This window comes from Canis aureus, chromosome 17, assembly GCF_053574225.1.
Source record: "Canis aureus isolate CA01 chromosome 17, VMU_Caureus_v.1.0, whole genome shotgun sequence".
Classification (NCBI taxonomy): Eukaryota; Metazoa; Chordata; class Mammalia; order Carnivora; family Canidae; genus Canis; species Canis aureus.
In genome coordinates this window covers 41,648,683-41,666,320 of record NC_135627.1, presented here as the reverse complement: position 1 = coordinate 41,666,320, position 17,638 = coordinate 41,648,683, and the positions used below count along the sequence as shown (strand labels likewise).

The window sequence follows — 17,638 nt, the reverse complement described above, 5'->3', positions numbered from 1 at the left end:
GTTGTGTCTTCATTCTCATTAGTTTCCATGAATCTTTTTAATTCTTCCTTAATATTCTGGTTGACCCTTTCATCTTTTAGCAGGATGGTCCTTAACCTCCACGTGTTTGAGGTCCTTCCAAACTTCTTGTTGTGATTTAGTTCTAATTTCAAGGCATTATGGTCTGAGAATATGCAGTGGACGATCCCAATCTTTTGGTATCGGTTCAGACCCGATTTGTGACCCAGTATGTGGTCTATTCTGGAGAAAGTTCCATGTGCACTTGAGAAGAATGTATATTCAGCTGAGTTTGGTTGTAAAGTTCTGTAGATATCTGTGAAATCCATCTAGTCCAGTGTATCATTTAAAGCTCTCGATTCTTTGGAGATGTTGTGCTTAGAAGACTTATCAAGTATAGAAAGAGCTAGATTGAAGTCACCAAGTATAAGTGTATTATTATCTAAGTATTTCTTCACTTTGGTTAATAATTGATTGATATATTTGGCAGCTCCCACATTCGGGGCATATATATTGAGGATTGTTAAGTCCTCTTGTTGGATAGATCCTTTAAGTATGATATAGTGTCCCTCTTCATCTCTCACTACAGTCTTCGGGGTAAATTTTAGTTTATCTGGTATAAGGATGGCTACCCCTGCTTTCTTTTGAGGACCATTCGAATGGTAAATGGTTCTCCAACCTTTTATTTTCAGGCTGTAGGTGTCCTTCTGTCTAAAATGAGTCTCTTGTAGACAGCAAATAGATGGATTCTGTTTTTTTATCCTTCAGAAACCCTGCGCCTTTTGATGGGGTCATTAAGCCCATTCACGTTCAGAGTTACTATTGAGAGATACGAGTTTAGTGTCATCATGATATATATTCAGTCCTTGTTTTTGTGGATTGTTCCACTGAACTTCTTCTTAAAGGGGAATTTTAAGAGTCCCCTTTAAAATTTCTTGCAGAGCTGGTTTGGAGGTCACATATTCTTTCAGTTCCTGCCTGTCTTAGAAGCTCTTTATCTCTCCTTCCATTCTGAATGAGAGCCTTGCTGGATAAAGTACTCTTGGTTGCATGTTCTTCTCATTTAGGACCCTGAATATATCCTGCCAGCCCTTTCTGGCCTGCCAGGTCTCTGTGGAGAGGTCTGATGTTACCCTAATACTCCTCCCCATAAAAGTCAGGGATTTCTTGTCTCTTGCTGCTTTAAGGATCTTCTCTTTATCTTTGGAATTTGCAAGCTTCACTATTAAATGTCGAGGTGTTGAACAGTTTTTATTGATTCTAGGGGGGGATCTCTCTATTTCCTGGATCTGAATGCCTGTTTCCCTTCCCAGATTAGGAAAGTTTTCAGCTAGAATTTGTTCAAATACATATTCTGGCCCTCTGTCCCTTTCGGCGCCCTCAGGAACACCAATTAAACGTAGGTTTTTCTTCCTCAGGCTGTCATTTATTTCCCTTAATCTATCTTCATGGTCTTTTAATTGTCTCTTTTTTACTCTGTTTCCCTCTTTGCCATCAACTTGTCTTCTCTGTCACTCACTTGTTCTTCCACCTCATTAACCCTCGTTGGGACTTCTAGTTTGGATTGCATCTCATTCAATTGATTTTTATTTTTTTTATTTTTTTATTTTTTTTAAAGATTTTATTTATTTATTCATGAGAGAGAGAGAGAGGCAGAGACACAGACAGAGGGAGAAGCAGGCTCCATGCAGGGAGCCCGACGTGGGAATCGATCCCAGGACTCCAGGATCATGTCCTGGGCCGAAGGCAGGCACTAAACCGCTGAGCCACCCAGGGATCCCTCAATTGATTTTTAATTTCTGCCTGATTGGATCTAAATTCTGCAGTCATGAAGTCTCTTGAGTCCTTTATACTTTTTTCTAGAGCCACCAGTAGCTGTATAATAGTGCTTCTGAATTGGCTTTCTGACATTGAATTGTCATCCAGATTTTGTAACTCTGTGGGAGAGAGAACTGTTTCTGATTGTTTCTTTTGAGGTGAGGTTTTCCTTCTAGTCATTTTGCTCAGTGCAGAGTGGCCAAAAGCAAGTTGTATTAGGAAAAGGAGAAAAAGAGAGGAGAGAAGGAAGGAAAGAAAAGAGAAAAAGAAAAAAAAAAGGAAGAAAAAAAAGGAAAAAAGGAAAGAAAAAGAGAAAGAAAAAGAAAAAAAGGGTGGGGGAAGGAAACAAATCAAAAAGCAAAACAAAAAAACAAAACAAAACAACAACAACAAAAAAAGAACCACAGGGGAGTATCTTCTGATTCTGTGTACTTTAAGTCCCTTGACTTCCCCTGGAACTTGTCCGTCCAGCTGGTCTTCTGGGGGAGGGGCCTGTTGTGCTGATTCTCAGGTGTTAGGCCTTGGGGGAGCTGCTCTGCCCCCCACCTGGTGCAGGGCTCAGTGGGTATTGTTTACCCCGTGAGGCCGCAGGAGGAACAACCCCAGTGGCGGGCCCAGCTCTGCAGCCCTGGAGTCAGCCCCCGCAGTAGCTCCAGAGCTCTCCATCTGCAGGGCCTGGAGGCTCCGGGGCGGGGCCGCTGATCTGCTCAGCTCGGGGCAGGAGCGTCCTTGCTGTCCTGGGCCCTCCCGGCCTCTGCCTGTCCCGGGGGGAAGGCCGGATCCTGTGCTGTGTCCCGGCGCCCTGTGCTCCGGGGCCTGGGCTGTTGGATTCGCGCTCCTGCCCCGCAGCCCCCTCCGCGGAGCCGCCCCCGAGCCCTCCGAGCTGCTCCGGGTCCCGCCGTGCGCGCTGCAGCCCTTAGGGAGCTCGGCCGCGGGGTGTGGGGCTCTCCTGAGGCGCAGGTGTCTGTTACTGTCCCCGGGGGCCCGAGGTCATCCCCGCCCTCCTGGGTCCTGCTCCACCTCCCCGCGAGCCCCTTTCCGCCCGGGAAGGTCGGTGCAGCTCCTGCGTCTCCGGGACGGGGCTCTCCTGTCCTGGGGACACTCGCCCCGGCCTCAGCCCGGCTCCTCGCGGGCCCCTCCCCCTTGGAGGCCTTTGTTTCTTTATTTCTTTTTCCCCGTCTTCCTACTTGATAGAAGCGCGAACTCTTCTCACTGTAGCATTCCAGCTGGTCTCTCTTTAATTCTCAGGCCGAATTCATAAATTTTCAGGATAATTTGAAGGTTTTCTAGGTAATTTGGTGGGGACAGGTGATTTGGAGACCCTAGTCTTCCGCCATCTTGCCCCTCCCGCCATCTGAGTTCTTAATTTTAGATTTTTTGTTTTATATCTGAATTAAAAATTGGTTAATAAATTGTAATTCTATAGTTAAATTGTCCATCTTTTCATCTATCTTCTGTAACATATTGACTACAATTATAAATATCTTTATCACCTCACTTGAATATCTGGATCACTATGGATCTTTTTCTTTTGTCTTTTTCCTTCTATTTTTCAATTTCTCGATCCTGTTTTCTTGGCATGCCTAGTGTGTTTTAAATGAATAACATTATGTATTAAAAATTGTGAAGATTCCGTATAATAAAATCATATTGCTAGAAAAATATTCACAGTGAGATAAATATATAAATCTAAAAGATTACTACATATTGTCTACACTTTACAAGCATGTTTATTGAATATTTATGTATAAAACACATTGAAGTAAAATGTTTAAGTGGATAGATAATATCTGAGAAAGAAGCAGATACCTAGATTGGTGGAGAAGTCAAAGAAGATTTTAACCTTCTCCACAATATACTAAAAGTTCCAAAGAGATTATATTTACTTCTTGTATAAATATACTCATTTTAAAGATCTAAAAACACATTGTAAGCAACATTATAAGATTTTTCTCATAGCCAAATAAAAGCAAAAGGACCGATTTCTTATTCTCAAAACTAAATAGGTTACTACAGCAGAGTTAAATCTTTTGAGAGTTTGTTTCAAGCTAAGAGTTTAATATCTGCTTTTCCAAAAAGAAAGTAAACAAATTTTTAAGATCCATTTGCCGTCCATATAAGAGTTTTATAGGATCTTACAAGAGTTTCTACAGACATTTTAAAAATTAAAACATGAAATAATTTCCCAAATAAGTTTTAAAATGTCCATGCCTTTATGCTGATTGCAGGATCATTAAATTCACAAGTTAGTATTAATTCTTCATTCATTGTTGAGCAAACTGAAGAACAGAGAATTTAAGAACTTTCTTTCATGTTAGTAAGTCACAAATTGCTCCTTTATTTCCCCTGTGTCTACTCAATTCCTCTCTATGCTAGGAGCCCCATGTATATAAGGTTTGGACAGTTATTTAATACAACTTCATGCCTATCAAAGTGCCTAGACTTTAGGAAATATTCAAGAGATATGGGTGAAAAAAATCCACTGATGTGAATTTTTACTCTTATATTTTGCTTAATGTTTCTTAAATTCTGTGTTAACAGGTTTCCAAATTCAGGGTCTTTACATATGTTGTGCCTTCTTCATAAAAAGATTTTCTCTGTATTCTGAAAGGCTGACTTGTTCTAAATTTCAAGGGTCGACTGAAATGTTATTTCACAAGAAAATCTCACTAATCATAAAGTATTTCTCAACACTTAGCTATTGCTTTGTTCTTCCCTTCACAACTAAATATATATATTATAAATTTATATATACATGTATATAGGTATCACATATTTCCTTGTTCATTGTCTCCATATTACACTATAAGTGACATATGAATAAATATCTTGACCAATTTCATCATTTAATTCTCAGTACCTGTATAGAAAGAATGGTGCTCCAGATGGAAAATCTGGGGATTCCTGTTATCATGTAAATTAGCTTTTCTGTAGGAAAACTTACATTTATTTATATGATAGAAAGCTTATCCCAAATGTCCTTTTTTTAGCTGTCACTGTGTTTGCCAACAAGCTCTGTTTGCACTGACTACAGAACATTGAGAAAAGGAATACCACTTACAGATCTCAGCAATTCTTCCTAAGCAATTGCCAGTGCCACTCAAAGAGAGTCAAGAGTTCAAGACTTAATGCTCTGATAAAGCCGTATATCCCAAAGTGAGTCATTTACAGTGATACCGCATCATCAGTAAAGTGAATCCACATATCCTATACATTATGGTGAACAGTTTCAAATCTCATCTCCCTACAGCGCTCCCAGTGAAATGAAGCTGAATAAAACAAATCCTGATTTTTCACATTTACTGTTATTAAAGAAAGGAACAAAGTAGCGCCAAGGGGAATGAAAGAATAACGCTATGGCTATTCAGTTGTGAAGAAAGTAAATTAATAAAACTAACCTCATTTCTTTTGTACACGCTCTCAGTAGATGCCCCTGGAGAACAATTCCCTTTATGGAATAGAATAAGGATAGGGAATGGACCTTGCAGCTTTTGTAACTTGGTATTTTTAGTAATATTTGCACTTGATGTATCACAAGGAACTAATATGTCACCCTGTTTGCCACATGATGCTTGATATCTTTGCCTATGAGCTATTCCTTTTCATAATGTCTACTTGAAACTTTAGTAAATATTATGCTCTCATTAAACACATCATATAACTATTATCAGGGGAAGGACAGAAACAATCCTGTGAATATATAATTCCTTCAAACTTTAAAACATATATGGCACTCTGGGCTTGTGTGAAATATTTAATCCTTTTTTTTCCCCTCTTGCTTGGCAAAAATTAATGCAGTGTGCTAGAAAAAGCCTTTATCCACTATGACAAACTGAACAACCCCCAGGCTGTTCATCTGCCATGAGGAAGATTTTTCATTTCAATGGCTAGCTGAGTGATGTATGTGAAGATATTTTCCAACCTGTCTGGCTCACGGTCTCTTTGCTTTAGTGGATTTCATTTAAGAATTAGTCCAGCATCATTTAATAGCATGCAATATAGGAATACATTTCTCCCAATAGATAGGTGAGATGATAGATAAATATGCATACATATTTCTATTTTTCTAAGAAAAATGAAGTCCAACACTCCATAATATAATTTTGTCAAAATTCTAATCTACCAATAATTTTAGCCCTGATTCCTGATGATAGTTTTTTTTTCAAAACTTCATGTTTCCATTAAACCATCTCTCCTAGATTAAAAGAATCAAAAGAATACAAATAAGCCCAGTATTAGTCAATTGCTTTTTATGAAATAAAAAAAAAAACTGTAAATTTTATTTACCTCATGTAGCTCTATAATCTACTGTCTTGGCTTGATAAATAAATCAATACAATAATTTTGTCAGTATATATCAAACATTTCATGAAGTTTTTCATGTTCATTTTTTTTTTAAAGATTATACTTATTATTCATGAGAGACACAGAGGCAGAGACATAGGCAGAGGGAGAATCAGGCTCCTTGTGGGGAGCCCAATACAAGACTTGATCCCAGGACCCCAGGATCAGACCTGAGCCAAAGGCAGATACTCAACCACTGAGCCACCCAGGTGCCCCCATGTTCATTTTTCTTAAACAAGGAAATTTTCTAAGTGATAACACATGGAAAATATTCCATTTACAAAGTAAATTTAGAAAATTCCACAGAATTACCAATTAATATAAAAGATGTGGATTATAGATTAGTAAAACAAAGGAATCTCATTATTTACCTAGCACACTGACATGGAGACTTTTCAGAGATTATGGAGCAATATACTCTTTCTATTCTTATCCTTGATCACCATATAATTAAAGACAACCTTCTAACTTTCAAATATTGCATTCTAAAGAAATCATTAGCAAAGTTGGCAGGAAAATGTTGACTCCTGGGATTCACCCCAAAATATTATATTTCTGGTGGGGGACTTGATATCTGAATTCTTTTTTTTGATATCTGAATTTTAAACAGGATCTCAAGTTAATTTTTAAGTCAAAAGTCTAGCAAAAATATCCAGACTACAGCTGGGGAACCATTAAATTTTTTTTTTAAGATTTTTATTTATTTATTTATTTATGAGAGTGAGAGAGAGAGAGAGAGAAAGAGAGAGAGGCAGAGAGATACAGGCAGAGGGATAAGCAGGCTCCATGCCGGGAGTCCAACGTGGGACTCGATCCCGGGTCTCCAGGATCGTGCCCGGGGCCAAAGGCAGGCGCCAAACTGCTGAGCCATCCAGGGATCCCCAGGGAACCATTAATATAAATAAAAGCAAGTGGGGCATTCTGAAAGTTTATATACAATTTTCACGTAGGTAGTCACTGAAACAGAACACTTATCTATTAAAAGTTAGTAGCACAGGGGCACTGGGTTGGATCAGTCAATAAAGCATCTGATTCTCAATTTCAGCTCAGGACATGATCTCAGAGTCATGAGATCAAACCCCATGACAGGCTCCCTGTTCAGTAGGGAATCTGCTGGATATTCTCTCCCTCTCCCCCTTCCCCTGCTCTCATGCATGTACTCTATCTAAAATAAATCTTTAAAAGTTAGCAAAATGTTTAAGCATGACAACAATAAAATTGCATAGTGCCTGACACATAGCTCTCAATAAATGTCTTAAATGATCAATTAATTTAAAAAATGAATGTCTTTTAATGAGACATCAATCAGAATAAAGAAAATGTGTTAGTACATAATTACATGATATACAAAATATATAGTGTCAAGACTGTGTTTATAGCACACAGTCAATGCTGGCCTTGATGGAAGTTTGTGGTAGCTAAGCACATTCCAAACTGAAGAGTCATCCCTCCCACAACTGTCTCAATAACGCCCATCCAGATGCATTAGGTACACTTCTCTTCCTTCTAGAGAAATGGAAACTAAGACTCAGTAACAACACTTTCTTTTTCTTAAGTCAACATATGGATTAAAGTATATGCTGCTGTTTTATCGACTTCAATAATGAATTTTAATCAACACAAACTGGATTTAAGCCAGTCTTTTAAAAGTCTAGCTTCTGTGCTTATCCCTGTAAATGCACCCTGAAGTCTTTTAGTAACCACAGATAAAGATGACCAACTAATTTCTGATTTTATTATTGTATTACTGACTTGCAGTTATTGTAATATAGTCTACAATCATCAGGTGTAACTATAGCAAGGTGATTACAAAGAAGTTTCATATCACATCTTGACCTTTCCATCTTCTCACAATAAATTCCTGAATATTATTTTCATATGACATCTTCCTAATTATACTTTAGTTTATAAAAAATAATGATCTGCTAACATCGTAGCAAATGTTTAGATTACACAGTTTAATAATGAATACAAATTCATGTCACCAAAAAAATGCTAATTTTAGCAATCAAGTAAATACACTATGGAGAGATATGGTTCTAATTCCATAAATGCAATACATATCATAACTTCACATTAAGATTACAAAAACAATATTAATTCATTCAGTCTTGATACAAACTAAGAGCTTCACAATTTAACTGAAAAATACTCCCAATTTTTTTAGCAAGAATCAACAATATTGTCTGAAGTTACATATGAAAGTAGAAACAATTTTAAAATATCCACATTATACTATAGTATTCAAGCAAAATGTCTTACAATGATATGATCCAATTTTTATTTTTGAAATTCTCAATTAACAAAAGATCAGTTCTTGTGGTCATTATGAAAGGTGGTATAGACCCCTTCCTAATTAATAAGTTCAGATGTCAACACTAATAACTGATACACACCAAGATGGTATGAAAAATTTATCGCTCAAAGTGATGGGACTTTCTGAGAAGAGCAGGGTATTACCTAATGGAACCCAAAATTGGCTGGAGTGACTTAAGAGAATGAAAACATGAGTGGTTATGGCTGGGGGTGGGGAAAGGGTTCCTAAGTAGGCAGAGTTGTATGAATTGAACATCCCACAGATTCTTAAAGGCAAGGAATGGGGCAAGCTTTCTTATCAGTTTGCCTAGTTGTGAGCTAAGAGGGGAAGAAGGAAGGCTGACACTAGAAAGGTATCATCAGTCAAGCATAAAAAAATTGAGTCAGAGTATTACACCAGCTTTCAAATGGCATTATCTCTATTAGAGATATTTTTAATAATTCCTGTCCATCTCTATCCTGGCATGAGAATTTTAAACTCACTTTTTCATTCCAACTTCCTTCTAGCTTTTGGCATTCTTCAAAGTTGTAAAACAAGTCTTACCTGCCTTGTGGACTTTGTATGTAGTAAGGTTTTGGACAATAAATAAACAGATATGAGAGTATCTGAGTGTTACATCCCATAAATAAAATAAATTCAGGCACTATGGTAGAGAGTATCTGTAGCCTGCCTCAGAGGGTATGGTCAGAGAAGGCTTCACAAAACAGACTTCTGAAGTAAGACCTGAATAACAAGAGCTAGTCAACCATGTGAGTGTCGGGGGGAAGAGCAGTTCACCCAGAGGTAGAAACTTGTACAAAGATCTTGAAGTAGAATAAACACTGCATGTAATTAGAAAAAAAAAAAAGCTTGTTACTAGAGGGCAGGGAGATATAAAAAAAAGTAATACAGGAGATTGGAGAGGGAGGCAGAAGGCACTTCACTTCATGTAGGATCTTGAAAACTGAGATTAGAGGGACCTGTATTCAAAGGCTAATGGGAAACTACAGAAATTTTTAAACAGGGGAGTCAATGGCCCAATTTATTTATTATTTAATAAATATTAAGTCACATTCCTTACAATTTAGAGTGCAGAGGATGAAACTCCAAGTGAAAGATCAGTTTGGGAGGTTTTTTAAGACTGTCCAGGAAAAAAATTATAGCACTTTCTCAAGGGTGGTGATAGTAGATGTAGAGAGAGATGAGGGCTTTGGAGTATATTTTCAGGTAAACATAGTATTGGTTGAGAGAGATAAGAGAAAGTAATGAAGAATGACTTTGGTTGTTTATTTTGATGGTTGGTTGATTGATTTGGGACCTGATTTATGGATACGATGATCATGACATCGACTGAAATGAGGGGGATGTCATGGTGTGAGAATCGAGAATTATTCTTCGTAAATACTAATTGCATGGCAACTATATGAAATTCAAAAATAAATGAAGCATTCAGTGGTAAGATTCTCCAACGCTTAACTTCATCATTTACCAAGTAATTATAGATCAGTTACTATACAGTAGATATGAGTAACACATGGGTAAGTGGCTTTTAGATCTCTCACTGTTTTTTCCTGACCTTCAATTCTCATTAGTAACTATCATGTTACTGAGATAATAGAATGCCAATAATTAAAAATATAGTTACTGTTAATCACTGTCCTGTGTTATAAAGAATATAAGCCATAATAATAAACAGTCCTACTATGGAGCGTTGACTTCAATTCATATAAGGATATTTCTCTTTCCAAAGTCATTTTAAAGTGCTCTGCTCTTGTCCAGTTTTATTTTAAGACATGCACTATTAATGCTGTCTTGCAATAACCGCTTTGGATCACAATGGATCCTCCAAGATTTATGTTGCACCTTTAGCTATAAAATCCTGGCAACATCTATTTTTCTGGAAAGTTTTCATATTATCATTTTTAGCCTCAATCCAGAGTTATTCCTTTAATGTGAAAAAAGTTATAAACTGGCAACAGCTACTTACTCAGTTCTTTCAGTGCATAACAACATTCTATACTGTTAGATGTTTTTACCTTTATTTATTCACCTTTCCTTTCTTTTTTAGTAAAAGTCTCAAATCCTTATCAAAAAAAGGGAGCAGGCATTTTAAGAATGTCATATGGGGGATCCCTGGGTGGCGTAGCAGTTTGGCGCCTGCCTTTGGCCCAGGGCGCGATCCTGGAGACCCGGGATCGAATCCCACATTGGGCTCCCGGTGCATGGAGCCTGCTTCTCCCTCTGCCTGTGTCTCTGCCTCTCTCTCTCTCTGTGTGACTATCATAAATAAATTAATTAATTAATTAAGAATGTCATATGTAATCATTGTAACTTGTTTCCCTATGGAAATTCCCTGTATATGGATTACATGAAGTAGTATAGATACTCCAACACATACACTTGTTATCTCTTACTTTCTGCTTATAACAACTCTCCATACAGGTAATTCAAAACAATAAGACAACCATAAAAAAAAATCCTATAGTTGTTGTTACAGGTAAGGTAAAACCTATGTACTCAGGAAATTTACAATGCAGATTGATTATGAAAAATAACACAAATTATCCTATACTTATTTTAAGGTAACCATTTCAGGGTAACAAAATGATTTTGGAGGGCAAAATACTTTCTACAAGTAACAGGTTGATAAAATTTATGTAGAATGAATGAAATTCCACAAAAGCTTCAGTTTATAAAGCCTCATTCTCAAAAGCATAAAAAAACAATAAATAATAAAAACAATTCCCAAATGTCACTTTAACTCTGACACTAGGATCACCCATCTTAATAAATTATCTGAGTATGATGAATAATATTAATAATGATGCTTCAGTTGTCCATATTACTAATAGTAGTGGGTGGTTATTACAAAATAAAATCAATTCTTCTAAAATCTTGTTCTTTTCGATAAAAATACTGTAGATGTGGATTTTAGTTGTGTCAAATGGCTTATAATCTGTGCTCATCTGTTCTTACATATGATACTTAAGGCATTGATGTGGTATGCAAATGTTTCTGTATGTGAACGTGTACATAAATGTATACATGGAAGACTTACATAGTGTAGATCTTTCACTCTGAATTTCAGTATATTAAGGGGAATGACACAAGGAGAGACATACTGAGAATATCCAACATGTAAAACATTCTTCCAGAATCAGACCAAGAACCTGTGCCTGAGAAATGAGAGTCAGTACATTTTGGAAAGCATACTAATCCTGTTATTTAGAATAAAGAAAGATTGCTTCCTATTGGTTGGTATTTCAGAGGCTCTGTTTAAAATGTAAAATGTGAGCCAAGACTTGGAGGATTAGTAGGATTTCTACAAGCCCATATAATGATTTAAGTTAATAACAGAGACATATCAGAGTCATGAGGATGTTAAAAGATGCCAAAAAAAAAAAAAAATCTATGCTGCTGGTATGTGAATGTGAATTCTGAGTAAAAACACTGGAAAGGGAATCTGGAAGTGGATGGTTTTTTGTTTGTTTTATGTTTTATGATGCTATGCTAAAAAGCTGAATATAACTTGGTTCCTTTTGTATAATCACAACTATGAAAAGAAGAATAGACCTAAACAGCAGCTATGGTTGTACAGGAGTCTTAGAATTCTATCTTCCCTTTTCAGTTTTGTTTAGCTTTGTTAATGCTGCCATCTGCACTTTGAATCAACCAAGCCCTACAGAGATTCCAGAAAGAGAACTCTGGTTTAAAAAAAAAAAAAAAAATTCTATGGTAAGAATTCTTCAATGGTTTTTGCCAGTTCTCCCAGAATCCAATCTGCAGGCTCCCTGGAGAGTGGGGTTTAAAATAGACAGTGTAGCTCTGATATCTACAAAAATTTGGCAAGGTTTTCCATTAATTTTCCTTTGAGTTTCCCTTTGGCTAATGAAAGGAATAACTGGTACCGGCTTACCAGAGAATCCGCTGGAGTCCTGTCAACCCTGGGAGAGGCCCATATGGTGGCCCTCCTGTGAGGGAAGATATGGGCTATTCCAGGTAGTGGGAAAGGCTTTGATATAACCTGTGAGGATAATCTTTTTTCCCCAGTGTTTCAGTTTTTTCCCCACTGTCTCATCAATGTGTGGGCCAGTGTTTTGATGATAGACTCCTAAGAGGATAAAAAGAGGAACCCTCAGCTATTCGTTTTAGGTTTCTGGTCTTGGAGCTACTACAACTATAAGGCCAAGAGTTGGTAGACATCTGGGTACACTCTTCCAGTCTCTTCAGAGTAGAAAGGTAATTCAGATAGAGGATCAGTAGACTGTGTACTCAGGTTAAAAAAACAGTAAAGTGGTGTAGCAGGGGTCTCAACAGCCTTATACAGTATTTTGTTTTAGGTGCCTCTTGTATCTTTAATTCTTCATTAGGCTTTGCAATGAATTTTTCAACTAAGCTATTTTAGAATCTTGAAAACTTTTAAAGCCTTCTGCCTGCCAATTAAAATTAGGTATCCCATTCTGTTTGATTTCGGAGGCCTTGCTTTCAAGTACACTTTTTCAATGAACTATTGTATTTAATTGGAACATTTCTCATAGTGGCCACTGTATGCTACATTGTCTTAGCAAAATTTTGCCTTTTTTAAAAAAGAATATCCAGAGCTACGAAAACCACTGTTTTTAGAGATAAAATAAGCAGGTATGCTGGAAGATGACATGCCCTATTCTTGAAACTGGAGGCTCTCATTTATGTAGCTAAATTTTGAGTGTCTCAGAGCTAAACGAATACCTAAAAAGGGGTGCAATGCTGGGTGAGAAACACTGTGGTGTTTCACAGTGTATCTTTATAACAAGAAATTTTATAACAGAAATTTTCTTGAGGTTGGCCAGTGACCTAGTGTCAATCTAATACATTCCATGACCAACTTATCCTAGCACAAGGAGTCTTAAAGTTAGGTGGTGAGTAATCTAACAGCTTTGAAGTCCTTGATGCCTGTCCACCAATTTTGCAACTTGGCTTCTGAGATGTCCACTGACAATAGATTACTCCTTTCACAAGATTTCTTCACAGTGGTGGGTGCCCTAATGGCTTTTCATAGTATGACTTGTGCCCATTGACACTTTGATATGCCATTCGTCAAAACCGTCCAAAAAAAAAATTTTTTTTTTAATTTATTTTCCCAAGTTCCTCAGTCGTCTATACAGTGGACTTACCTCAAGGCTTCTTTGAGTCCCTCCACAGCCGTCTTCAGATCATTATTTTGCCCTGTGGAAATAATCCTCTCTACTTAACCAGACGGTTAAGCTTTCCAGCTGCCTGTGCACGGTTCCCGAGACCTGGGAGGTCCTCCCGGAGACGCTTACCACGTACCTGAGCTCATCCACAAACCCAAACGCTGTGGGCGCCCCACGAGGCCTCCCTGAAAAATTGCAATCCTCACACCGCGATTTTGCACCCGGAAGGCTGAAAAGCAACAAAACTCGAAGAGCTCGCAACACAAAACAAGAGGAGCCGCGCCTCACAAAAGCTTACCGGTCTCAGCGAGCGGGAGGAAGCAGAACCCGAACAGCCAGGAGGTCGAGCGTTGCCTGGAGGAGGGCCGCCGTGGAATTTCCAGCGGCTGTCTTGGGTTCCGTCTCCTTGCAAGAACGGCAACATCTCAAAACTAAAACTATTTAGTGACAAATTTGAGGCCCTTCAGTCAGGGTTAAACAGCGCAAGGACGGAAGGAACCCAGCACCTCACCGTTAGTGCAGTAGAAGCCTGGGGGGGGGGTTTCCGGCGCTCTTTTATACCCTGGAAGCGGAAGCGGAAGCGGAAACGGTGGGCGGGAACAGCACCTGATTGGCTGGGGGCTTGTGTTTCTGACCTTTAAAAAGATCAAGGACCAAGGCAATGTGTATATAGCCCGAAGTTAGCTTAGCTTTTGGGGGAATTGCCTGACCAAGTCCTTGGTCAAGCAGCTTTTACAGGAACATGAAAATTCAGTTTGCTGACTTTCCAGGGACAGGAGAGGAGAGGCTCCACCTTGGGTCTGGAAGTTTATTTCAACAAGGACAAACATATTTGGTCTGCCCCTACAGCCTGAAAAGTTCTAACTGTTCTAGGCCAATGTCTTCATGTTTTCAGAGTCATAGATGACTGTTCAAAGCAGAAAAATATTGCAAATAAAACTTGAAAGTATTTGAACATAGTAAGTATAATCATATGAATTGGTTTTGTTTCAGTGAATTGTCAAAGTTTGGGAAAGGACGTTTGATCAGTATTTTGATTCACATAATTAGAGAGATGATTTATAAAGACCATTTTAATGAATACCCATGCCAGAGAAACTTTTAAATGCTAGTAATGATAATGAAATAATAATGAAAGCTTTTTAATGATAATAATTAAAACTTTTAAATGATAATAATTAAAATTTAATATTATCCTTTTATCTTTAATATATATTTTATAAATAGTTTTTATTAATATATCAGCATGAATATATATGATCAGAAAATAAAGATAATCATTTTTTTCCAAATGGAAAGTGAAAATTAATATTTCTAGCCTCTGATTCAATAAAATTTTTAAATACACATTTGAGGGACACTTGGGTGGCTCAGTGGTTGAGCATCTGCCTTCAGCTCAGGTCATGGTCCTGGAGTCGGGGGGATGGAGTCCTGCATCGGGCTCCCTGTGGGGAACCTGCTTCTCTCTCTGCCTATGTCTCTGCCTCTCTCTGTGTATCTCTCATGAATAAATAAACAAAATCTTTAAATAAATACACATTTCAAGCTGCAAAATTGGTGGAATTATATAATACAAACTATATTCACATGCCTGGTCATAGAAATTCAGTTCACCAAAATATTTATTTATTCCTCTCTCCATATTTTTCTGTAAAACCTTTTTGATTGTTTGCACTTAAATTACTACATTTTGGTCATTATTGTAACAAATACTATGTTCACCATATTAAAAATAAACTTGTTTTTTACGTATAGTGCTTATTCTGTTGTAAAAGTGAAATTTTAATTATTAAATTCATGAAATTCAACTTACAATAACTAGAGGAGTTATACCCTCAAGAATTTTTAAATATGTGGAAATCGATCATGAGGGGAAAGCTTATAACTGTATCCAAGAATACCAAGAAACAGTAATTAGCCCAATTATTTATTCACCTGCTATGAGCCAAATGATATGTCAGATGTTATAAGTCTACATTATGGCTAACTCTAACACAATATTGATACCTTGAATCTGTACTACAGAGGATCAGCGTTCAACACTGTTGTCTAATATCAGAGAGCTGATAAATGGCTATGCCGACAACAGAAAACAAAAGTCTACCAAAGCCAGAGATGTTTTACTTCTACATTGTGTGATCTTTCAGGTTAGTTGTGAGCACAATATACATGTACTGGTTTTATTTCCTGTAATCTCTACCTTAAGAAATGCAGTACTTGGATTACTGATGATTTTCTTGACTCTTCTGACCTATAGTTTCATATATTCTGATGTTAGAAGAGATGTAAATTATATTCTATGGTTTGGAGAATAGAGGACCGGCATGATGTGCTTCTTCTTTTTCTAAACATTGAATAATTTTTGCACTAATTTGTCTAAAATTAACATTTACATTTTCTTGCTGTTTTCCACAGAACAGTGTTCCTCAGAAACTCTTTCCTTGTTGATGTCATAATGAGATATTAGAGAAACACTAGTGTTGAATACTAATAAGCATACCAGATTTCCAGCACTAGCACTCCAGTGTCTGTACCCACTACACGCACACACACATAAGTAAAGCATTCCATGGTCTTGCTTTTGTATTTTATAAATATGTTCTAGATAAAATGAAAAGTAAAATACATCCTTAAAAACTGTTTGATTTACTGGAGAAAAAAATACTGAACTCAAAAACAAAACCAAATATCAAGGAAGGAGGAAGTGGGTTATAAGAAAAAAAGAGAGGGGCACCTGGGTGGCTCAGTGGTTGAGCATCTGCCTTTGGCTCAGGTCATGATCCTGGGGTCCTGGAATTGAGTCCCATATCAGGCTCCCCCTGAGGAGCCTGCTTCTGACCTCTGCCTATGTCTCTGCCTCTCTGTGTCTCTCATGAATAAATAAAATCTTTAAGAAAAGAAAAAAAAGAAGAAGATGGGGGAAAATTAATTTACAAAATATTAATGGTATAGGGACACCTGGGTAGCTCAGCAGTTGAGCGTCTGCCTTCAGCTCAGGGTGTGATCCTGGAGTCTGGGGTTGGAGTCCCACATCCCGTGTCTCTGCCTCTCTCTCTCTCTCTCTATCTCTCTCTGTCTCTCATAAATAAATAAATTTTAAAAAATATTAATGTCATAAATTAGTCACAATCTTTTTCTCAAAAGATTTATTTATTTGAGAGAGCTCAAGAGAGCACACACAAGCAGGCGGAGGGACAGAGTGAGAGAAGCAGGCTCTCCACTGAGCTGAGCTGGGAGCCAGAGGACTGAGACTTGATCTTGACTCAGGGCTTGATCTCACAACCTATGACATTATGACTTGAACTGAAACTCAGCTGCTCAACCAACTGAGCCACCTAGGCGCCCTGGTCACCGTCTTTTACTAAACAAAATTAATTGGCTAGAAAAAATATATATGCATATATGCTATGATCCTAATTTTAAAAAATCTAAATGTAAGTGCATTGAAATATTCAAATGTAAAAAAAGATATATATATATATCTTATATATATATTTATATATATATATAGCTATCTAAAATAAAATAGAAGACCATGGGGCAAATAGAGGAATCAGTGGTTTAAATTATCAAAATGTGAAATAGTTTGACATCAAAACTAACATATATAGTATTGAAAATTTATTCTGACTTCAGAACTAAGATTTAGAACATATATGACAGAAAAGAGAAGATGTTCTCAATCTATAAAGAGTTTTAAAATTTGTCTGGTTTTAGTGGTATGATACACTTCTACAAAAAAAAAAAGTGGCAAAGGAAAAGAGCAGGCAATTTCCAACTGATGAAACAGGAATAACAACAACAAAAATAATAATATTATAACACAAGAAGTCACAGGCAAATATTAACAATAAGAGATGATTTTCTACTTGTTAACTTGGAAAAGGCAGAAGCTAGTAGCTAATTTAGTGTTAACAATCATACACTTGAATGGATGGTTTCATTCAGTGTTGCAGAGGGTATAAGTTGATTAAAATTTCTAGGGGGCAGATTGACAATGTGCATTGTT

General features: G+C 37.2%; 1 long non-coding RNA gene across 2 annotated transcripts in view; it reads right to left on the bottom strand.

Moving 5' to 3' along the window:
• Positions 1-14,152, bottom strand: part of LOC144287935 (uncharacterized) — a 315,519-nt gene extending 301,367 nt beyond the window's left edge. For both annotated transcript variants that reach the window (XR_013355765.1, XR_013355764.1), the window contains exon 1: positions 13,928-14,152. This is a non-coding gene — a long non-coding RNA (uncharacterized LOC144287935). The remainder of the gene's footprint in view (positions 1-13,927) is intronic.
• Between the last annotated feature and the right edge of the window lie 3,486 nt (positions 14,153-17,638).